Here is a 24,916-nt window from a genome sequence, read left to right on the forward strand (position 1 = left end):
GATACTGCGTGAAGAGTTTGACAGAGCACTGAAAGACCTGAGTCTAAACAAGGCCCCGGGAATAGACAACATTCCATTATAACTACTGATAGCCTTAGAAGAGCCATCCATGACAAAACTGAAACATCTGGTGAGCTAGATGTGTGAGAGAGGTGAAACACTCTCAGACTTCAAGATAAATATAATAATTCCAATCCCAAAGAAAGCAGATGTCGACAGGTGTGTAAGTTACCGAACTATCAGTTCAATAAATCATGGCTGCAAAACATAACACGAATTCTTCAAAGACGAATGGAAAACCAGTTAGAATCCGACCTCGGGGAAGATCAGTTTGGATTCCGTAGAAATGTTGGAACACGTGAGGCAATACTGACCCTACGGTTTATCTGAGAAGATAGATTAAGGAAAGGCAAACCTACGTTTCTATCATTTGTAGACTTAGAGAAAGCTTTTGACAATGTTGACTGGAATACTCTCTTTCAAATTCTGAAGGTGACGGGGCTAAAATACAGGGAGCGAAAGGCTATTTACAATTTGTACAGAAATCAGATGGCAGTTAAACGAGTCGAGGGGCACGAAAGGGAAGCAGTGTTTGAAAAGGGAGGGGGACAGGGTTGTAGCTCATCCCCAATGCTATTCGGTCTGTATATCGAGCAAGCAGTAAAGGAAACAAAAGAAAAATTTGGATTAGGAATTAAAATCCATGGGGAAGAAATAAAAACTTTGAGGTTTGCCGATGACATTGTAATTCTGTCAAAGACAGCAAAGGACCTGGAAGAGCAGCTGAACGGAATGGGCAGTGTCTTGAAAAGAGAATATAAGATGACCATCAACAAAAGCAAAACGAGGATAATGGAATGTAGCCGAATTAAATTGGGTGATGCTGAGGGTATTAGATTATGAAATGAGACGCTTAAAGTAGTAAATGAGTTTTGCTATCTGCGAAGCAAGATAACTGATGATGGTCGAAGTAGAGCACTCCGTCTTCAGGCCACGAGTGGCCTGGTCGAAGTATAGAGGGTATAAAATTTATACTGGTTCTGGCGAGGAAAGCGTTTCTGAAGAAGAGAAATTTGTTAACACCAAGTACAGATTTAAGTGTCAGGAAGTCCTTTCTGAAAGTATTTGTATGGAGTGTAGCCATGTATGGAAGCGAAACATGGACGATAAATAATTTAGACAAGAAGAGAATAGAAGCTTTCGAAACGTGGTGCTATAGAAGAATGCTGAAGGTAAGATGGGTAGATCATGTAACTAAGAGGAGGTATTGAATAGGATTGGGGAGAAGAGGAATTTGTGACACAGCCTGACTAAAAGAAGGGATCGGTTGGTAGGACACATTCTGAGGCATCAAGTAATTACCAATTTAGTATTGGAAGAAAGCGTGGAGGATAGAAATCGTAGAGGGAGACCAAGAGATGAATACACTAAGCAGATTCAGAAGGATGTAGGTTGCAGTAGATACTGGGAGATGAAGAAGCTTGCACAGGATAGAGTAGCATGGAGAGCTGCATCAAACCAGTCTTAGGACTGAAGACCACAACAGCAACAACAACAATAACAATTCATTCTTAAATTTTATTGCGTGTTTTCCACTTAGAGGGGTATTATTGTTGCATTTTTGTTCATATCCAGCAGGATTTTGTCGGTCTTTCTGATATTTCTTTCCTAATTATCATTTTCCTGTTTCAGCCAAACTTGTAAGAACATGAATAAATTATTTTTGTGAATATTTTCTGGTTTTATTTCATAGCTCAATGACTACTACGCATTTAATCATAGGTGGACGTAACTTCAGAGGGTTGAATCAAGAAGGTGGCATCCATATTTATTTTAATACCATAAAAAGATGTACGTTGCATATACCACTAAAATGTACTTACCCGTTAGGTACCAAAGTACTCTACCTCAAAAACACTAAGTAGATAACTATCAATCTTTTGAGAAATTATAATTTTCATGTACGTCTCGTCAGATTTGGTTATTGTGACGCGGTACGTTTTCAAACTTATCGAATCATTTACACCAAAATTGTTAAGTTTTGAATCTCACTTACTTTAGGAAAAATTTCCGCGGACGCCCATGAAAGCAGCGTAAAGCAGTAGTCAGTAACTGGGATCGGCTAACAATGAAAACGATTGTAACAAATATTAATGAGCTATCGGAATATAGGCCACATTAGAAATGAGTCTGCATCTCAAAATCATGCTTCTGTTATCACAGTTATTTCCGTAGAATATTCACACTTCTTTCCGTCATGTAGAAAGGATTACTACGACGGAGACAGTTCTGAGGTAACGCAACATGAACCAACGTAAAGTGACTGCACGTCCCGGTCTTCACGGGGCAGTACCGTTTTACAGACTGCGGTCCCTGTAGCTCGATAGATTTTGTCGCGACGCCACTTCGTCCCGTTTTGTTAGAAAGTAGCATTTATTTTTTATTCTCTATGTTATGGTAGGCTTACTTAATACTTAAATCCTTATGTCCATAATTCCTAAGAACGAAAGAAAATTCGTTACGAAAAACTTCATCTAAATGGTCATACTGCCGACATTTTTTTGTTTCTCACGACAATTTGATTTCACTCTCTCAGTGACTCAGTGACAGTCGGAGTGTGATGTGCATTGTTTCGGCAGTTCCGTGAGAGATTCAAGATGCCAAAACGAAAGTATGTGTTGACTGCTGCGATGAAAGAAAAGTATCTTAGCCTCCGGCATAGGACATGCAGTTTATAGAGAATTTTAAATTAACTCGCTATAATTATGGATAAATCAACAACTACTAAGTCTTTTTTACTTATACTTTTTCTATCGGAGGTGCACATTCATAATGAAAGCGCATCTGATTCTGATGTTCACTGCACCATTTGTAACAAATAGTTTCGCGTGTGTCGTAGAGACAAGAGCTTTATTGAGGGACATCTAAATTCAAGTAAACACAAAAAGGCAGAAAATGCGACTACGTCATCCACAACTGTAACCTCATTTTTCCAGTCGAATTCAGCAACAGACGGTGAGCTGATCTTGGCTGGAATTGAAGGAGCTTGGGCTTACCATATGGTTGAAAAAAATCAGTTTTCGCTCAGATGACTGTGCTTCGAAACTAGTAAGAAATTGGTTTGAGCAGAAATTCTCTTGCGGTCGCACGAAGACTGAAACCATTGTTGTGAATGTATTTGCCCCTCATTCTTGTGAAATGTTACAAAAGGAGTTTCAGGAAGTCAGTTATGTTACAATGCTCACAGATAGCTCCAGTCACGGAGAGAAAAGGATTTTTCGTTTTATGATTAGGCACTACACCGCTACAAGGTGTCCAGTCCGAATTCTGGAGTAGGATGAACTTCCCGGCGAAAAAGCAGATACTGTTACCAATTATCTGACATGTGTTTCCAAAATACCGATAGTAACTTTGGTGGGGCAGAACGTAAAGGAAGAAGAAATATTTTTGACAAAAGTAGAAATAGTTTTGAATCGTGAAATCCTTGGAGTTGGGTGTGCAGAACACGTAGTACATAACACAGTTAAGACTGCTGCAGATTGTTTACCTAGTAATGTAGAACTGCTTACTCACAAAATTTACTATAATTGTCACACATACATTGTGCGAAAAGAATCACTGAAGGATTTCTGCCGCTTTGCTGAAACTGAGTACAGGAAATTACTAGGTTACAGTAACGGTAGATTGTTAGCGTTAATGCCAGCACTTGGAAGAGATCTTGCACTTAATGGTTCAAATGGCTCTGAGCACTATGGGACATAACATCTGAGGTCATCAGTCCCCCATACTTAGAACTACTTAAACCTAACTAACCTAAGGACATCGCACACATCCATGCGCCAGGCAGGATTCGAACCTGCGACCGTAGCAGCAGCGCGGTTCAGGACTGAAACGCCTAGAACCGCTCGGTCACCACGGCCGGCAGATCTTGCAGTCTTCGAAGGACTGAGGTCATATTTCCTTAATCAGGAAAAACTCCGGTGATAATAAAACCCTTTTTGGAAACACGTTGGCAAAAGTTGTGGTTCTTTTTCTCCACAACCAAGCCACAACTTTCCACCAGGCAGTTTTCCAGGTAGAATGTGAGCTTACAACTATTTCCAAGCTGAAAAAATGTAAGTGAGAAAAAGGAGAACAATTTTGTTCCACATGTTGTAAAAAGTGCTTTGCATGAATTAGAAGATGAAACTGAGGTGAAAATAGAGGATTTCCAAACAGTAGCATATACTTTCAATGGTTCATGTATTGAATATCTAACAATCTGGACTGACAGATTTGAAGTGCATCAGAAATTTGTATGGATCTTGGTTAATAATGTCCTAAAACTGGATGACGTTGAAGTGCGTAAGCCAATGATTAGAAATGAATCTGGTGAATCAATAAATATGAATAGTAAAACCATTTTAAGCGAATTTGTTTATGTTAAGCAAAATTCTTCAGTGGCGTAATGTTGGAAAAGAAGCTCATTTTAGATGGGTAGAAATATTTCAGTATTTCTCCTCTTAAAAGTTATCATTTAACAATTTTTCTAAGGTAGTGGAATTTGGATTGTCACTGCCAGGTACTAATGCATCTGCAGAGAGAGTTTTTGCAAGCATGAAGAAAATATGGGAATCAGAAAAAACGCAATTGAAAGATGAACTGCTGGAAACATTGTTGCTTATTAAAATAAATTTCAAATATAGTGCCCACAGTTTTTCAGTTACTTTAAGCAGAATGAAAAACTTGTGAAGAAAATTCATGCTTCAGAAAAATGTGTCCAATAACTAACAGTTTTATGACACGATAATTGTTTTGGTAGTTATATTTGAAGTAACAGTAATGTTAACCATAATATTGTTTTGTGTATTGTAATAACATTGCCTTTATCATAATGAATACGTTGAGCATTCTGATAATTATGTTTTGTTTAATAATAATAAATATATGAATGGTGTTTTAGATTCTGTAATCAGATTAATTTAAAGGCCTAAGATTAACGCAAATTTTTTAAAAAAAGGTCAGTTGAGAAGTGTCCCATTTGCTGCTTCAGAAAATACGGTCACATTAACCAATGAAAAAACGTTGGAAGAGACTTTATGTGGACTGACAAGTCAACCTGCAACTTGTATACAACAGTGGCGGGCTGCCCATATCCGATCGTTAGGTGGATCTGTTCAGGAGAGGGGTAGCCCTTCACGTTGTTGCTTTGCTCTAACACTATCCTCGATTTAGCCAAGATTGAAAAGGACGTATCAAGTAAACTGCTGTGACCTACGGTAATGCTGATATTACATAACAAGGTACGCCGTCTTCCGTGATGACACTGTCCTAGCCATCAGCGTTTGCTCAGTGCAGCCGTAATTTGAACTGCGAATCAACTCCAGTAAATCACTCTAACTGTCCAAACACTCGTCCTGAATACGGTAGTGAAGCTGACTGTCTGTGGAGTGTACATAAGCATTTTTTAGATTAGGTAACTCTTCATCCAGTCCAAATAACGATAGCTGTAGTACCAGAAGTATTAGTAGTGTAAGATCCAAAAGAAATGCCCTCCACCCCACGGGCGAGAGAATTAAAATCCTAGCAATTAACTGCAGAAACATTCCCAACAATGTGCCAGACTTTAAAGCGCTCCTAAAAATTACAGGACCTCACACAATAGTACGTAGGTACAGAAAGCTGGTTACAACCTATGTCGGGAGCAGTGACATTTTTGGGGAAATTTTAAGGATGTATTGAAAGGATAGGCTAATGGGAAATGGGGATGGTGTATTTGACGCAATAGTCAAGAAACTTAAATCGACCGAGATAGGAACTGAAGCTGCATGCGCGATTGTTTGGGCAAGTCTCAGTATACGGGTGGTGATAAAATTGTAACTGGGTTCTTCGGCCGACCATCAGATTCAATTACTGCTGTAACTAGAAATTTTTTGAGAAAACCTCAGTCCGCCCGTACATAAGTTCCCCAATCACACAGTAATCATCGGTGGAGACTTTAATCATCCAACAATCAACTGGAAAAAGTACAGTTTTTTTACTGGAGGGCGTGACAAGACATCCTGCGAAACATTACTAAATGCCATCTCTGACAATTACTTAGAACAGATAGTTCGGATCCCCACTCATAGCGAAGGTACACTGTGCAACAAAATTAAAGCATCTCTTTTTCGAAACCCCACAACTGTTCCCCATTCCGATGCATAAATTTGCAATTTCGTTCACAGATACAAACAACACTCCTCTGAACGTAGCGCCCTCAGACGTCGCCCTTATACCGAGCGAGGTGGCGCAGTGGTTAGCACACTGGACTCGCATTCGGGAGGACGACGGTTCAATCCCGCGTCCGGCCATCCTGATTTAGGTTTTCCGTGATTTCCCTAAATCGCTCCAGGCAAATGCCGGGATCGTTCCTTTCAAAGGGCACGGCCGGCTTCCTTTCCCGTTCTTCCCTAATTCGATGAGACCGATGACCTCGCTGTCTGGTCTCCTTCCTCAAACCAACCAACCAACGTCGCCCTCGTGCTCGGTGACGCTTAAAACAGCAACTCGTCGACACAGGCAAAAAAAGACCACAGCGTGGAAGTTGATGTGAGCTGTCAGGCGGGTTAACGGTGTCACACTGGCACCACAACTCTGTCCAGCGCCACCGTGGACGTGTCACACGCTGTGGAGGTCATCGCACCCCCATCTTCTGAACATTTCACCCCTTCTTTTGACGCCTCGGCGATGGAGTTTAGAAACGTGATTCCCAGGGCTTGAAACTCGTGGTTCTGGTATGTGTGGCCAGCGATAATATTTCAGACACACCGCCGCTTAGAATCGACACGAAAATGCCTCAGGGGGTGGCACAAAGATCGTCAATGAAACCACCCATTCCCATGGGGCATCTGTTCTCACACATTTCGCTGTCTAAAACGACAGTTCGCAGTTCTGTGTGCAACAGGATGAGATTCTTGACAACATTCGGCACTGCTGGCAGTCCCTGGGCGCTTCAACTCTAAGCACATCGTGTGGCTGCCACGCCATTAATGGTGATCTGACCCCTTTGGAGCGTAGAGCAACCTCAATTTTTGCTCTACTGTACAGCGTGAAATCACTGGAGACCGTCAAACACCATTCTACGATATCTGAACGTGATCCGAAGCAGCGAAGGGTTCATATGCTTTTCCGTTCCTCCTTTTTGGGTCATTTCTATGGCGTGTTAGCTGGGGAGGGGGAGAGGGGGCCAAGGGAGTACATCATTAAGATGTGCATGAATAAAACAGCAAAGACACTCCCCCCCCCCCCCCCCCCCCCCCAGCTTGGCAACACTCTTGGTGCCACCCACGCACCTTAGTTCAGCACTGTACATTCGTGCCTACGTGCCTGTCAGGATATTCGACACATTCGGCCTTGCGACTTCTCTAGCGCCTGAAGGCAGGCAGTCATCATCAGAGAGGTACAGAAGGGGTTATGTACCCCTCAGGCATACGAACAGCCACAAGGCTGAATGTGTGTCACAGTTCCTCACAGGTAGATATGTAACGAGCTCAACTAAGATGCGTGGATGGCATCCGAAGGTGTTCTTAGAAGGACCCCTTTCTGTTTTAATGACGCACATCTTGATGTTGAACTACCTCCCCCTACCCCCACACCCCCATGATCGCGCCATGGGAGGGCGCAAAAAAGGAGGGACGAAAAAGCATATTAACTCTTTGCTGCTTCGGAACACGCTCAGATTTCGTAGAATGGTGTTTAACAGTCACCCGTGATTCCCAACTGAACAGCAGAGCAAAAATTGAGGTCCCGTTACACTCCAAAGGGGTCGGATCAGCCCAGTGGAATTGCAGGCCCACTGTGTCCTTGGAGTAGAGTGAAACGCCCAGCGCGCGGCAGCAGTGTGGAGTGTTGTCAAGAACGCTGTCCTGTTGCTCGTTGCACTGTAAACTGTCGTTTTCGACCACGTAATGTGTGGGAATCAGCGCCCCAAGGGAAGTGGTGGTATCATTGACGCCCTTTATGCTACCCCCAGGGGCGCTTTCGTGTCAATTCTAAGGGGCGGTGTGTCTGAAATGTTTTCTTCGGCCACATACAAGAATGTCGCGTGATTTCAATGCTGGGTGTTGCGTCTTTAGCCTCCATCGCGGAGGCGTCATAAAAAAAAAGAAGGGGTGAAATGTGAGCAAGAGGAAGGTATGACGACCTTGTAAGATGGTCATGTCATTTTGATTTTTGTATGTCATCGACGTGCACATCGGAGAGAGAGCAAGTAACGTTATTGTGAAACAATCTTTGCTCTTGTCCTGGTACAGTCTTGTCTCTGCGCGGTCTGATACATTCTTAGTTGAAGTGTGGTAGCTGATGGGCGTATGCAGCAATGCTGTGTTGACTTGTGATGGCGTCTGTTAGATGAAGAAAGACTGACTGTAAAGGACAGCAAGGATGAGTGAGATGAATGCATTAGGAAGCGAAGAGAGTATATATTTTGAATAATGTCATTATTGTTGAAGAGAAGAAATTTGAGGTAGGACTGTAGCACTGCGCAACTAGGTATGATTACTATCAGCTAGTTAACTTGCTCAGAGCTGAGAGGAAGACCACCCCACTTCCCTGAGTCATGCATTAAGATATCAAGTGATTAAGCTGCTTGGTTTTCATAGATTTTCTCTGTTAACATTGTACCCTTTTCAAATCATTGTTCACTTTGTTAAGAATAGTATTGTTCATACTAATGTAAAGTGTGAAGATCACGCTAAGTTTTACTCTGCCTTTTTTGAATATATACTTTATTCTAAAATCGTTGTCTTGGGTTAGCACTTCATAGGAATAGTTGCTCTGCCCACCCCACTGTTTATCATTTCGCATTAGCACTTGCAACAGTTTGAATGTGCATTTCGAAGTAGAAATCTAGCTTCGGCGCTGCCTGCTTGCTGTTTGCTGTTATGCTGTCGAGAAATCTGTAACAACGTTGTCGAGACGCGAGGTAAGAGGAAATTTTGATTGGGGCCAGATAATTGTTTCACTTCAGTTAGGGCCAGATAATTGTTGTACTTCAGTTGCGCATTTAATATAAAGGCAAGTTGCATTCAGATCAGTTACAGTTCAGTTCAAATTGGGTTCTGTTTAGGCCCAGCTTAGCATACGAGTTTAAGCTGGATAACAGTTTGGGGCGACATAGTTTAGGTAATACGTAGACTTTTACAGAGTGAGAGGTAAAGTTGGGTTAAATTTCAGACAGGTACAAATACAGCGCGGAGGATACACCTTCATTTCGTGTGACACGTGCATGGTGGCGTCGGGCAGAATTGTGCTGGAATTTGCTGCCAGTGTCACACCATTAACCCACCTTATAGTTCACATGAACTTTCGAGCTGTGCTCTTTCTTTCCTGCACTTTGCCTTCTGAAGCGACGCCGAGGCCGAGGGTGACGTACGGGGACTCAGTGGTTATGCATCATTACAGAGGAAGGTTGTAGCCATCTCCGAACCAAATTTCAAACTTATGCATCGGAATGGATGACAATTATAGCGTTTCGAAAACGTGTTTCTTTAATTTTGTTGCGCACTGTATATGTGCTCTGATTGCAACAAATAGACCTGACCTCTTTGGCGATGCTCACAATGAAATAGGTTCCAGTGGCTATGAGGCAGTTGTAGCAACAATGATTACCCAAGTGCTGAGCGCAACTAAAAGAAATAGAAAGATTTATACGTTCAGTACACTAGAGACAACGCGATAGTGTCATATTTTAAAGAGGAACTTCAAACTTTTGGCACAGAACAGGATCACATAGAGTAAATATAGCTCAAGTTTAAAAGAATAGTTGACTATGCACTGGACAGATATGTAACCTGAATAACAGTTCATTATTGGGTATATTATTTATTATAATTAATTGTAATAATTATTGTAAATATTTAATTATAATATACTGGTTATTGTAAATAATTATTGTAAAGAAACTTCTGAAGAAACAGAGACTACTGCATAAATGGCGTAAAACAAAGCATAGGACTCTAGATAGAGAGATGTTGAATGAAACGCGTTTGGCTATCCAGGGAGCAAATAGGAACTGAAATTGAGAGTAGCAAACCTTTGTTTTCAAATGTTCCTTTACAAAGGAAAACCCAGGGAAACTGCCCCTATTTAATGGTACCACTGAAAAGATGAGTAACATAACTGTTATTGTGAGTGGCGAAATCGTTAAGACTGAACAAAGCTCCAGGATCCGATGGAATCCCTATCAGATTCTATAACGAATTTGCTGTAGAGTAAGCTGCTCTTTCATCTATAGCCTATCGTTGATTCCATGAACAAAAAACCGTGCCCAGTATTTGGAAGAACGCACATGTCACACCCGTCCACAAGAACGGTAGGAGAAATGATTCTCAAAACTGTCGTCCAATAGCATGACAATGATCTATCTAAACTGAAATACAATGAGGTATCTCAAACAGAATGACATCCTCCATGCCATCCACCATGGATTCCGAAAGCATCGATCATGCGAAACAAATTTCACATTTCTCTCACATGATATATTGAACGTTTTGGATCAAGGCAGTTGGGTAGACGCAATATTTTTTGGTTACCGAAAAGCATTTGACTCTTGACTCAGTACCACATCTAAACTTATTGTCAAAACTATGATCATATGCGGCATCAAGCGACATTTGTGAGGATTTTTTGGTAGGGAGGACGCAACATGTTATTTTGGATGGGGAAGCATCGTCAAATGTGGGAGTAACTTCGGATACACCCCAGGGAAGTACCGGGTGATCAAATCATCATCATCATCATCATCATTTAAGACTGATTATGCCTTTCAGCGTTCAGTCTGGAGCATAGCCCCCCTTATAAAATTCCTCCATGATCCCCTATTCAGTGCTAACATTGGTGCCTCTTCTGATGTTAAACCTTTTACTTCAAAATCATTCTTAACCGAATCCAGGTACCTTCTCCTTGGTCTGCCCCGACTCCTCCTACCCTCTACTGCTGAACCCATGAGTCTCTTGGGTAACCTTGCTTCTCCCATGCGTGTAACATGACCCCACCATCTAAGCCTGTTCGCCCTGACTGCTACATCTATAGAGTTCATTCCTAGTTTTTCTTTGATTTCCTCATTGTGGACACCCTCCTGCCATTGTTCCCATCTACTAGTACCTGCAATCATCCTAGCTACTTTCATATCCGTAACCTCAACCTTATTGATAAGGTAACCTGAATCCACCCAGCTTTCGCTCCCATACAACAAAGTTGGTCGAAAGATTGAACGGTGCACAGATAACTTAGTCTTGGTACTGACTTCCTTCTTGCAGAAGAGAGTAGATCGTAGCTGAGCGCTCACTGCATTAGCCTTCCTACACCTCGCTTCCAGTTCTTTCACTATGTTGCCATCCTGTGAGAATATGCATCCTAAGTACTTGAAACCGTCCACCTGTTCTAACTTTGTTCCTCCTATTTGGCACTCAATCCGTTTATATTTCTTTCCCACTGACATTACTTTCGTTTTGGAGATGCTAATCTTCATACCATATTCCTTACATTTCTGATCTAGCTCTGAAATATTACTCTGCAAACTTTCAATCGAATCTGCCATCACAACTAAGTCATCCGCATATGCAAGACTGCTTATTTTGTGTTCACATATCTTAATCTCACCCAGCCAGTCTATTGTTTTCAACATATGATCCATAAATAACATGAACAACAGTGGAGACAGGTTGCAGCCTTATCTTACCCCTGAAACTACTCTGAACCATGAACTCAATTTGCCGTCAACTCTAACTGCTGCCTGACTATCCATGTAAAGACCTTTAATTGCTTGCAAAAGTTTGCCTCCTATTCGATAATCTTGTAGGACAGACAATAACTTCCTCCTAGGAACCCGGTCATATGCCTTTTCTAGATCTATAAAGCATAGATACAATTCCCTGTTGCACTCATAACACTTCTCCATTATTTGTCGTAAGCTAAAGATCTGATCCTGACAACCTCTAAGAGGCCTAAACCCACACTGATTTTCATCCAATTGCTCCTCAACTAATACTCGCACTTTCCTTTCAACAATACCTGAGAAGATTTTACCCACAACGCTGATTAAAGAGATACCTCTGTAGTTGTTACAATCTTTTCTGTTTCCATGTTTAAAGATTGGTGTGATTACTGCTTTTGTCCAGTCTGATGGAACCTGTCCCGACTCCCAGGCCATTTCAATTATCCTGTGTAGCCATTTAAGACCTGACATTCCACTGTACTTGATGAGTTCTGACTTAATTTCATCCACCCCAGCTGCTTTATTGCACTGCAATCTATTGACCATTTTCTCCACTTCCTCAAATGTGATCCTATTTCCATCATCATTCCTATCCCATTCTACCTCGAAATCTGAAACATTACTGATCGTATTTTCACCTACATTGAGCAACTCTTCAAAATATTCCCTCCATCTGCCCAAGGCATTCACAGGATTCACCAGCAGTTTTCCTGACCTGTCCAAAATACTTGTCATTTCCTTCTTACCTCCCTTTCGAAGACCGGGTGATCAAAAAGTCAGAATAAATTTGAAAACTGAATAAATCACGGAATAATGTAGATAGAGAGGTACAAATTGACACACATGCTTGGAATGACATGGGGTTTTATTAGAACCAAAAAAATACAAAAGTTCAAAAAATGTCCGACAGATGGCACTTCATCTGATCAGAATAGCAGTAATTAGCATAACAAAGTAAGACAAAGCAAAGATGATGTTCTTTACAGGAAATGCTCAATATGTGCACCATCATTCCTCAACAATAGAATAATGTTGTGAACAGCATTGCAAAGCATGTCCGGAGTTACGGTGAGGCATTGGCGTCGGATGTTGTCTATCAGCATCCCTAGAGATGTCGGTCGATCACGATACACTTGCGACTTCAGGTAACCCCGAAGCCAATAATCGCACGGACTGAGGTCTGGGAATCTGGGAGGCCAAGCATGACGAAGGTGGCGGCTGAGCACACGATCATCACCAAACGACGCGCGCAAGAGATCTTTCACGCGTCGAGCAGTACGGGGTGGAGCGCCGTCCTGTATAAACATCGTACGTTCCAGCGGGTGTTTATCAGCCCATACCGTGACTTTCTCGTCGTGCAATGGAGTTTTCACGACAGTTCTAGGATTTTCGGTAGCCCAAATTCTGCAGTTGTGGGCGTTGACAGACCCTTCGTCGGTCCACAACACGTTACTCAACCAATCGACATCTTCCGCCACTTTTGAAGCGCCCAAGTTTTCAAATTTATACTGAGTTTTTGATCACCCGGTATGTTGGAATACTGTTCATGTTTTATACTAATGACCTTATGGACAATATTAATAGGAACTTCAGACATTTTGCTGATGATGCACATATCTAGTCTTTAATGAAGTACTACCTGAAAGAAGCTGCATAAATTCTCAGTCAGATCTTGATAAGATTTCAAAGTGGTGCAAACATTGGCAACTTGCTTTAGATGTTGAGAAATGTAAAACTGTGAAATTCATAAAATTAAAAAAAAATAGTATCCTGTAATATCACTGAGTCACCGATGGAATTAGCCAACTCATAGAAATACCTGGGTGTAACACTCTGTAGGGATATGAAATGGACTTATCACATTGGCTTATTCATGGGTAAAGTAGATGACAGACTTCAATTTATTGGTAGAATACTGGGGAAGTGCAATCAGTCTACAAAGGAGACTGCTTACAAATCACTTGTGCAACTGGTTCTAGAATGTTGCTCAAGTGTGTCGGAACCGTATCAAATAGGACTAACAATGGATATTGAACGTATACAGAGAAGGGCAGCACGAATGGTCACAGGTTTGTTTGAGCTGTGGCAATCACAGAGATGCTGAAGAAATTGAAATGACAGACTCTTGAAGTCAGACGGAACCTATCCTGAGAAACTCTGCTTACAGATTTTTAAGAACACGCTTTAAGTGGTGGCTCTAGGAATAGGAATATACTGCAATCCCCTACATAACGCCCTCGTAGGGATCACGAGGACAAGATTACAGTCATTATGCCCGCGCTGCTCACATGAATCGAAAGGGAAAAAACCGTAATGACTTGTACAATGCGGCGTACCCTCTGTCATGCACATCACGTTGGTTTGTAGAGTAAAGATGTAGAGATACAGATTTACATGTATGTGTGATTAAGTTTAAATTAGATGACCAGCTGCACGTTACCTCCCGCATCATGCATCTATGGATTTAGTGCTGTGCTGCATGAACAATGTCACACGATTCCACTGGGAACAGTTGACGAGACGCACAAGTGACGACAATAGTCGTAAGGTGGTTCATATAAGTGTAATCAAGTGTCTGCAGATGTTTCCATTGTTATTACACTGAAAAATTCAAAATTTGTGGTAAGGTCTATGGGACCAAACTACTGAGGTCATCGATCCCTAAGCTTACACACTACTTAATCTAACTTAAACTAACTTACGCTAAGGACGACACATACACCCATGCCCGAGGAAGGTGTCCAACCAACGACGGGGGAGCCGCGCGAACCGTGACTAGGCGCCTTACACCGCACGTCTACCCCGCACGGCTATTACACTGAAGCGCCAAAAAAACTGGTATAGGCACGCGTACTCAAATGCAGAAATATGTAAACAGGCTGAAGACGACGCTGCGGTCGGCAACGCCTATATAAGAGAAAATGGCTCTGAGCACTATGGGACTTAACATCTGAGGTCATCAGTCCCCTAGAACTTAGAACTACTTAAACCTAACTAACCTAAGGACATCACACACATCCATGCCCGAGGCAGGATTCGAAACTGCGACCGCAGCGGTCGCGCAGTTCCAGACTGAAGCACCTAGAACCGCTCGGCCACTTCGGCCGGCCTATGTAAGAGTACAAGTGTTTGGCGCAGATGCTAGATCGGTTACTGCTCTCACAATGGCAGGTTATCAACATTTAAGTCAGTTTGAATGTGACGTTATAGTGGGCGCATGAGCGATGGGAACAGCGTCTCCAAGGTAGCGATGAAGTGGGGATTTTCCCGTACGACCATTTCACAACTGTACCGTGAATGTCAGGAATTCGGTAAAACATCAAATCTCCGACGCCGCTGTGGCCGAAAAGAGATCCTGTAAGAACGGGACCAACGACAAGAGAATCGTTCAGAGTGACAGAAGTGCAACCCTTACGTAAGTTGCTGCAGATTTCAATGCTGGGCCATCAACAACTGTCAGCGTGCGCGAACCATTCAACGAAACACCATCGATATGGACTTTCGGAGTCGAAGGCCCGCTCTGTACCCTTGATGACTGCACGAGACAAAGCTTTACGCCACCCCTGGGCACATTAGTACCGGCATTGGACTGTTGATGACTGGAGACATGCTGCCTCGTCGGACGAGTCTCGTTTCAAACTGTATCGAGCGCAGCGGATGGACGTGTGCGGGTATGGAGACAACCTCATGACTCCATGGACCCTGCATGTCAGCAGGGATCTGCTCAAGCTGGTGGAGGCTCTTTAATGGTGTGGGGCGTGTGCAGTTGGAGTGATATGGGACCCATCATACATCTAGATACGACTCTGACAGGTGACACGTACGTAAGCATCCTGTCAGATCACCTGCATCCATTCATGTCCATTGTGCATTCCGATGGACTTGAGCAATTCCAATAGGACAGTGCGACACCCCACACGTGCAGAATTGCTACAGACTGGCTCCAGAAACATTATTCTGAGTTTAAACACCTCCGCTGGTCACCAGACTCCCCAGACATGAACATTATTGAGCGTATCTGGGATGCCTTGCAACGTGCTGTTCAGAAGAGATTTGCACCCTCTCGTACTGTTACGGATTTATGGTCAGCCCTGAAGGATTCATGGTGTCAATTTCTCCAGCACTACTTCAGACATTAATCGAGTCTATGCCACATCGTGTTGCGGGACTTCTACGTGCTCGCGGGGGCCTACACGATATTAGACAGCTGTATCAGTCCCTTTGGCTCTTCACTGTATAAATACTAAGCGCAGTTTTAGTAGTAGCATATGGGGCTAAAATCAGCTAGAAAAAAAGAAATCTGGGGAAAGCCAACCTCATAAGGGACGGACGTCGAACTGAAACCCGGCCACTTCGAAAGTAAGTCGAGGTGTTCGGTCACGAATAGTCACGAGAACATTGTGAAGTCCAGCTACGGGCAAAGCAAAGAGCAGAGGTTGGTTTATTAGCACCATGTACAAGGGATGCATCGAATGAGGAAAAAAAAAGGCGCTTGCAACACGCTTTTTCGTAATATGGAATTATTTATTTTATTGGTATTTGGTATACGTAGAACGGGGCCAGCACTAATTACATTAGTGTCTGATAGTAGACAGAGTATAAAGCAGCATTCCAGTATGAATTGTCGCTGCAGCGGAGTATGCGTTGATTTGAAACTTTCTGGCATATTAGAACCGTGCTGGATCGTGACTCGAACCTGGGATCTCTGCCTCAAACTGTGTGCCCGACCGGGGCTCGAAGCTGGGGCCTCTGCCTCGGCATAGGCCCCTTGTTCCAATCCTGGTTGGGCAGGCAGTTTTAATCTGCCATGGAGATACATAATAGCTGACAATTGTATGTGTAAGTTACAGGCTTATAAAAAGTTTTTGATTGTTTGTAAAATTTTGCATTTTTTGGTGCGAGGATAGCGACGATATTAAAGGGAAATGGTTGTTTCAGTTTACTTCATCTCTTGCACAAAGTTAGTTGCTGATCGCAATAATCATATGAAAGGAATGTGCGGTTGAAATATTCTTCTCATGTCGTGTGGAATTTGTATTAGATGTCAAACGCCAGCCTGAGGTTTACCGCGGTTTCTTTACACCATAGCGTGGGAGTATGGGAGATGGTTTCTCTGAACAGATACAGTAGAGTGTCGATTATCCGAAGTTAATTGGGGGACATGGGTGTTCGGAAAACTAGTTTGTTCGGATAATCGAACTATACATGTTTATTTGCCAAAACGAAGTACTGTACAGTAAATTTATTCATAAAACCGGGCATCTCTTTTAGTATTACAAAGTAACATACAAAGGCAACTTCAGTAGGAATATATAGTATGTGGCACAGTTTATTAAACAAAAATATATACATATTACATACGCATTTTGCATGAACAATACACTGTTGTGTTGTTGTTGTTGTTGTGGTCTTCAGTCCTGAGACTGGTTTGATGCAGTTCTCCATGGATTTTTACCCTCCACACTGCCCTCCAATGCTAAATTTGTGATCCCCTCATGCCTCAGAACGTGTCCTACCAACCGGCCCCTTCTTCTTGTCAAGTTGTGCCACAAACTCCTCTTCTCCCCAATTCTATTCAATACTTCCTCATTAGTTATGTGATCTACCCATCTAATCTTCAGCATTCTTCTGTAGCACCACATTTCGAAAGCTTCTATTCTCTTCTTGTCCAAACTGGTTATCGTCCATGTTTCACTTCCATACATGGCTACACTCCATACAACTACTTTCAGAAACGACTTCCCGACTCTTAAATCTATACTCGATGTTAACAAATTTTTCTTCTTCAGAAACGCTTTCTTTGCCATTGCCAGTCTACATTTTATATCCTCTCTACTTCGACCATCATCATTTATTTTGCTCCCCAAATAGCAAAACTCCTTTACTACTTTAAGCATCTCATTTCCTAATCTAATTCCCTCAGCATCACCCGACTTAATTCGACTACATTCCATTATCCTCGTTTTGCTTTTGTTGATGTTCATCTTATATCCTCCTTTCAAGACACTGTCCATTCCGTTCAACTGCTCTTCCAAGTCTTTTGCTGTCTCTGAGAGAATTACAATGTCATCGGCAAACCTCAAACTTTTTATTTCTTCTCCATGGGTTTTAATACCTACTCCGAATTTTTCTTTTGTTTCCTTTACTGCTTGCTCAATATACAGATTGAATAACATCGGGGAGAGGCTACAACCCTGTCTCACTCCCTTCCCAACCACTGCTTCCCTTTCGTGCCCCTCAACTCTTATAACTGCCATCTGGTTTCTGTACAAATTGTAAATAGCCTTTCGCTCCCTGTATTTTACCCCTGCCACCTTCAGAATTTGAAAGAGCGTATTCCAGTCCACATTGTCAAAAGCTTTCTCTAAGTCTACAAATGCTAGAAACGTAGGTTTGCCTTTCCTTAATCTTTCTTCTAAGATAAGTCGTAGGGTCAGTATTGCCTCACGTGTTCCAACATTTCCACGGAATCCAAACTGATCTTCATCGAGGTCGGCTTCTACCAGTTTTTCCATTCGTCTCTAAAGAATTTGCGTTAGTATTTTGCAGCTGTCACTTATTAAACTGATAGTTCGGTAATTTTCACATCTGTCAACACCTGTTTTCTTTGGGATTGGAATTATTATATTCTTCGTGAAGTCTGAGGGTATTTCGCCTGTCTCATACATCTTGCTCACCAGATGGTAGAGTTTTGTCAGGACTGTCTCTCCCAAGGCCGTCAGTAGTTGTAATGGAATGTTGTCAACTCCCGGGGCCTTGTTTCGACTCAGGTCTTTCAGTGCTCTATCAAACTCTTCACGCAGTATCGTATCTCCCATTTCATCTTCATCTACATCCTCTTCCATTTCTATAATATTGTCCTCAAGTACATCGCCCTTGTATAGACCCTGCATATACTCCTTCCACCTTTCAGCTTTCCCCTCTTTGCATAGAACTGGGTTTCCATCTGAGCTGTTGATATTCATACAAATGGGTCTCTCTTCTCCTAAGGTCTCTCTAATTTTCCTGTAGGCCGTATCTATCTTGCCCCGAGTGAGATAAGCCTCTACATCCATACATTTGTGCTCTAGTCATCCCTGCTTGCTGTCAATCTCATTTTGAGACGTTTGTATTCCTTTTTGCCTGCTTCATTTACTGCATTTTTATATTTTCTCCTTTCTTCAATTAAATTCAATATTTCCTCTGTTACCCAAGGATTTCTATTAGCCCTCGTCTTTTTACCTATTTGATCCTCTGCTGCCTTCAGTACTTCATCCCTCAAAGCTACCCATTCTTCTTCTACTGTATTTCTTTCCCCCATTCCTGTCAATTGTTCCCTTATGCTCTCCCTGAAACTCTGTACAACCTCTCGTTCTTTCAGTTTATCCCGGTCCCATCTCCTTAAATTCCCACCTTTTTGCAGCTTCTTCAGTTTTAATCTACAGTTCATAACCAATAGATTGTGGTCAGAGTCCACATCTGCCCCTGGAAATGTCTTATAACTTAAAACCTGGTTCCTAAATCTCTGTCTTACCATTATATAATCTATCTGATACCTACTAGTATCTCCAGGATTCTTCCATGTATACAACCTTCTTTCATGATTCTTGAACCAAGTGTTAGCTATGATTAAGTAATGCTCTGTGCAAAATTCTACAAGACGGCTTCCTCTTTCATTTCTTAACCCCAATCCATATTCACCTACTATGTTTCCTTCTCTCCCTTTTCCTACTACCGAATTCCAGTCACCCATGACTATTAAATTTTCGTCTCCCTTCATTACCTAAATAATTTCTTTTATCTCATCGTACATTTCATCAATTTCTTCATCCTTTGCAGAGCTAGTTGGCATATAAACTTGTATTAATGTAGTAGGCATGGGCTTTGTGTCTATCTTAGCCACAATAATGCGTTTACTGTGCTGTTTGTAGTAGCTTACCCGCACTCCTATTTTTTTATTCATTATTAAACCTGCTCCTGCATTACCTCTATTTGATTTTGTATTTATAACCCTGTATTCACCTGACCAAAAGTCTTTTTCCTCCTGCCACCGAACTTCACTAATTCCCACTATATCTAACTTTAACCTATCCATTTCCCTTTTAAAATTTTCTAACCTACCTGCCCGATTAAGGGATCGGACATTCCACGCTCCGATCCGTAGAATGCCAGTTTTCTTTCTCGTGATAACGACGTCCTCTTGAGTAGTCCCCGCCCGGAGATCCGAATGGGGGACTATTTTACCTCCGGAATATTTTACCCAAGAGGACGCCATCATCATTTAATCATACAGTAAAGCTGCATGCCCTCGGGAAAAATTACGGCTGTAATTTCCCCTTGCTTTCAGCCGTTCGCAGTACCAGCACAGCAAGGCCGTTTTGGTTAGTGTTGCAAAGCCAGATCAGTCAATCATCCAGACTGTTGCCCCTACAACTACTGAAAAGGCTGCTGCCCCTCTTCAGGAACCACACGTTTGTCTGGCCTCTCAACAGATACCCCTCCGTTGTGGTTGCACCTACGGTACGGCCATGTGTATCGCTGAGGCACGCAAGCCTCCCCACCAAACGGCAAGGTCCATGAACAATACACACAGTATACAAAATTAACGTTTAAAAAAATCCTTTATTTTGGTCTGTCTAAGCAAGCCTACACGCTTACGAGCAGCTAAGTCACGTACTTTTTTCATTACAGATATCTGAAACTGGTCACTTTCATCTTGGGCTTCAAACCGTCGCAAGGCAGTATCTAAACAAGTGAACGCCTCAGAAGTTGTTGGTATACTTTCATCTTCACTTTCTGGAGCACTGATTGATGAGATGTTGGCGGGCGTCATCTTTATCAGAGACGACGTTTACAATCTCACTGTCCTGCATGATTTGGTGTCCTGGATCTGCATCATCGATATTCATCCATTCATGAACGTCTTCTTCGTCACATTCGCGGCAATCTATTTCTTTTAGCATACCGAGAATTTCGGACATATCATTCTGTTGGTCATTTTCAATCATACCTTGTGAATTTTCTTCTGTGTCCAAAATTTTATTCCAAGCTTTCTTCAAATTCTCTTCCTTTACACTATTCCATGCTGCGCTGATCATGTAGGACGCGTCTTTCAAGTCAATATTTTTATTTCTTAAGAGACTTTCTTCTCCATCCTCTTCTCTTTCTAACAATAACTTACGCAACAATTCTTTCCTGTAATATCGTTTGAAAGTCTCAATAACGCCTTGATCCATGGGCTGTAATAAGGAGATTACGTTAGGTGGAAGAAATATTACCTTTATGAACTCGTCTTTTTCGTTTAAAATATCACATGACGGATGAGTTGGTGCATTGTCAAGAAGAAGTAGTGTTTTCTCCCTCTTCCCATTCTTTAGCTGATGAGCTTTAACAGAGGGTACGAAAACGTCCAGAGACCACTTCATAAAAATCGTACTATCGAAGTATCCATCCAGGCACTTTTGTGAGGTGTACACAACACGCAAGGCTGACATATTAACGTGCTTGAAACAACGCGGTTTTTTACTTTTGCCAATGACGAACATAGGCAGTCGGTGACTTCCAGTAGCATTAGCACAAGCCAAAGCTGTAATACGGTCCTTGCTTGTTTTAGGACCAGGTACTGCTAATTCATGACGTGAAACAAGAGTTTTTCTCGGTAAAGCTTTCCAGTTAAGCCCAGTTTCGTCAGCATTGTAAACGTTTTCGAGAGCATAATCTTCTCCCCTTAGTTTGACTTTGAAAGAATCAGCTCCTGAAGAATCAGCAGACAGTTTTTCTCCCTGTATTGTAAGCTCACGAATGCCGTGTCTTGACTTGAAGCGTTTTAAGCAGCCCGTGCTCGCTTTAAAGTTCGAAGGCCCTCCAAGTTTTTCGTTGAACTGCATTGCCTTCTCACACAGAATGGGACCTGAGATAGGTTCTCCTTCCGATCTCTTTTGTGTAAACCACTTGTAAACAGCATCATCTAGATCTGTGTTAGTGGCGAGCTTCATAGTTTTACGGCTTGTTGATGCATCAGTAAAATCAAGCATAGCTATAAAATTTGCTATGCTCTTCTTTTGTTTTTTTATATCCGTAATTGTCGACTTCCCCACCTTGTACTCATTGTATAAAGTGGCTGCAGATTCACCTTCTTCTAACCTTTTAATAATCTCGTACTTGTCCCTCATATAAAGGACAACACGTTTACGTTTAAGCATTTTGTATCGTCAAGTTCACTTCTTCACGCAGCAGCACACAAGTGGTCGTAACAGAGAACAGAAGGTGACTGTTTGCACCGGATCTTCTTGGGCGCGCAATCCTTCAAACTGCGCGGAGCGGCACGCCTAAACTTTAAGCTGGCGCAGCTGTTGCTGTGAACAGCTTTGATACTGCCGCTACTTCTACTGCCAGTGCCGAGCCGACAGAAGTGTGCTGATTGTTGAAACACAGAGACTGGCGACTTGGCCGGTCAGCAGCGCCTTGTGAAGGTCCCATTAGAAGCAATGGCCCAGTGCGGCGACTACTGTGGGAAACTTGGTTTGGGAGTGAGGGGGACGATGGACGGTAGGGTGGGAGAGTAACAGGTGCGAGCGAGTACGCAGTTCGGTTAAGCGGTCGTTCGGTTGACCGACGTTCCGATAATCGACGCTCTACTGTAGAACCTATTTGCTGCCCTATCCTTATCTAAATAGAGCTATTGTTTTGTTACTGTCCATAGGTGTGTTCAACTGATTAAGAGTATTCTAGAAAATTATGTAAATATATTAGTTAACGCTCGAGACGAGTCGCTGATGATTTCGCGAAAACTTACTATAAAATGTTGAAGAAATAATTGCCCGCGTGGAGTGTAGGAACGTAGTCCGGCATCTTACTCGAAGTTTTAAGAAACTAGGAAGACATGGCTAGCCACAGCATTTACAGAGGCAAATGACAGCCATTCGGAACAGATGAACCGCGTGTCAGGCAGCAGTGTGCAGCGGTGCAGCCAGAGTTGGACGGCACCGCCGGCCGGGCAGCAGACAGACAGGCAGGCGGCGGCAAACAGCTGGCAGGCGGGCCCGGCCACGCAGTCACTGGGTCAGCGGCTGTCCAGTTTTATTATACTGCGGCGACCGGCCGGCTCGCCCGCCCTCTTTGTGGGGGCCTGGCCGCCCAGGGGAGCCGCGCCGCGCCATTCCGACAATGATAAAACAGCTGGGGCGGCTCCCGACCGCGTACAAAGCGAATGCACTCGAAATCGACGGCACCTGACCCCTAGGGTCTCACACTGTCATTGGCAGCCGCTCCCAGGGCTACACACACAGAAACAACCCGCCTGGTAAAAGACTGAAATCTGCTTTCGAGAACCGTATGCGGCACGGTTGACATTGAAACCACGGACGAGTTCGATCATTGATCCATAATGATTTAACGTGCGCCGCGACTAACTGCAACACACACATCAGGCCTAAACTGTCCGTATCATATAAACAGATAAACTACTGCAGTAATAACCGTAACAGACACGACACACCTGCAAAGACAAAATGTCCGTTAATAACTTAATCTTCAACGATGTTTTGAAACATTGGATATGATGTGAGAGAAAACAGGGTATTTCTCGACCAACGTTAAAACTGCTTCACAACAGTCTGGAAAAAAGGAAAAGTACGTTGGAAAGGAAATTTAAGTCTTGGGTATTTCAAATGAACCACCCTGACTCTTTCCTTAACCGATTTACGGAAAACATGAATGTGGGTGGAGAGCAGAGGTTTGAAGCCCAGTCCTCCCAGACGAGAGACCGATGCAGCACCTCGCTCTGATTACGACTGCGCACAATTGTCCCTTCTCGTCTCTCACTAGTAACAATTAGGTCTCATTGTTATGTCTTGTCAAGGGTGCTGCGGCTATCACAGCTTCTCGCTTCCCGTTTCCACCACCTCTTTCTCTTCGCTGAGGCTCCTTCCTAGCTCAGAGGTCTGTCCGATATGAACGCATCACACGCACACCTTTCCGTGTTCCTCTTCTCTTCCTTCTCACTTGCCGCCACCCGCAGACATACACCCTTTCTCGAGGCCTTAGAGAAGACAGATGATTTGTTTCTGCTACATCAACGACCATCTTGCTCGCTCCTGTGACTTACACTAAGTCAGTTAAATACAGAGCGATCCAATAAAATGTAGACACTCTTTGACACTTATTATCTTTGGAACAAAATGACATATCGTTGCAATTTTCCGCGGTACCGTAGTCCACTGTTTTCTCAACAGAGCTCCTGTAGACGACAGTGCAGCAATGAATGAAGCAAGATTGTTTTTTGAGCAACGCAACGAAGAACTGAAGTGGTACTGGACGTCCGGAAACATGATAGAGGTACAACAGCAATGCCGTAATGTGCGCGGAACTCAGCCACCAACACGTACAACAATTTATCGAATTAGGGATGCATTTGAAGCTGACCGTACTGTTCAGGATGTGCTTATGGAAAAATCTGGCCGACCGAAAGCATCAAGTCCAACTTCCAGCGCTTGTGTGTAACAACATTTTAGTAGGTCACCTCAAAAATCTGTGAAGCAGGGTGCACGTAAAAGAGGGGTAAGCCGACCAAGCGTACGGCGAATTCTGAAGGCTGAAAGTGGAAAGTGTGCATTCCAAGCTCGATATCCGCTATGAAAGAGGATGATCCGGATCGAATGATGGAGTGCTGCGAGTGGTTTGAAGGCCTGCTTCACTAGGATGAACGATTTGCAGGGACGATTATCTGGTCGGACGAGGCGAAATTCACACTGAGCGGTACTGTAAGCCGCCACAGCTACGTGTACTGCGCTCCTGAAATCCTCACGTTCACTTGGACGAACATGTTAGTCTAATGTCTGGTCTGGTCGGTCATCGCGCGGTTTAATTGGCCCATTCTACTTTCAACGTACCGTAAGCGGTAAGGTGTATCTTCATATGCTGCAAACATCGATTATACCTACCCTCCAATAGGTGTTTGGAAATGAAGGATTTTACCCACAACAGGATGGCGCTCTGCCTCACTACAACAGAGATGTCACAGCCTACTTCGGCGAAATGTACGCGAATGATGGATAGGTCGAAGAGGGACTCTTGACTACCCACCACAGTCTCCAGACCTTACACCTCTTGCCTCTTACCTATGGAGGACCTTGAAAAATGAAGTTTATCAACAGAAGCCAGCTACTCTGAATGAGTTACGAGAGCCATTGAGGCGTCTTG

This window comes from Schistocerca piceifrons, chromosome 4 (genome assembly GCF_021461385.2).
Source record: "Schistocerca piceifrons isolate TAMUIC-IGC-003096 chromosome 4, iqSchPice1.1, whole genome shotgun sequence".
NCBI classification, from domain to species: domain Eukaryota; kingdom Metazoa; phylum Arthropoda; class Insecta; order Orthoptera; family Acrididae; genus Schistocerca; species Schistocerca piceifrons.